Here is a 674-nt window from a genome sequence, read left to right as displayed (position 1 = left end):
AAGGGCTCCTTCCAAACTTTTAGTTTGCATTTAGGGACTTATCTGTGGTTGTGTGGAAAAGAATTTTGTTAGGGTTAGAGTGTTGATTTGGGGGAAAATGAATCTAAGGCTTTATGGGTAAAATCTTAGAGTTAGGTTTTGGTTATATTGATGAATGTTTCGTGGAAAATGAATTTAAACTCATTTATGTATGATTTTGAGTAAATGAAACTTGTTGTGTTTGAGTGGTGGATTGTGTCGATTTGTGTTCGTTGTTTTTGACGTGTTCTTAATTGATATTGATGAAATTTGATATGTGTATGGTTGAATTTTGTGGAAGAATGAATTAATGTGTTTTGATGTGGGTTGAAAGTATGTTTGAGTTTGTTTTGTGTGGAATTTGAAAACCATTAGAGTTAAACGAGTATTAAGAATGGGGAATCTCTTAATGTCTCGTTTACTTAATGTGTGTTTGTTTGTGAAAAATCGTTTTAAGTTAAATGAGTATTAAGAATGGGGAATCTCTTAATGTATCCTTTACTTAACGTGTGTTTGTTTGTGAAAAATCGTTTTAAGTTAAATGAGTATTAAGAATGGGGAATCTCTTAATGTATCCTTTACTTAACGTGTGTTTGTTTGTGAAAAATCGTTTTAAGTTAAATGAGTATTAAGAATGGGGAATCTCTTAATATCTG

This window comes from Cicer arietinum, chromosome 3 (assembly GCF_000331145.2).
Source record: "Cicer arietinum cultivar CDC Frontier isolate Library 1 chromosome 3, Cicar.CDCFrontier_v2.0, whole genome shotgun sequence".
NCBI classification, from domain to species: Eukaryota; Viridiplantae; Streptophyta; class Magnoliopsida; order Fabales; family Fabaceae; genus Cicer; species Cicer arietinum.
This window is presented reverse-complemented; position numbering follows the sequence as displayed.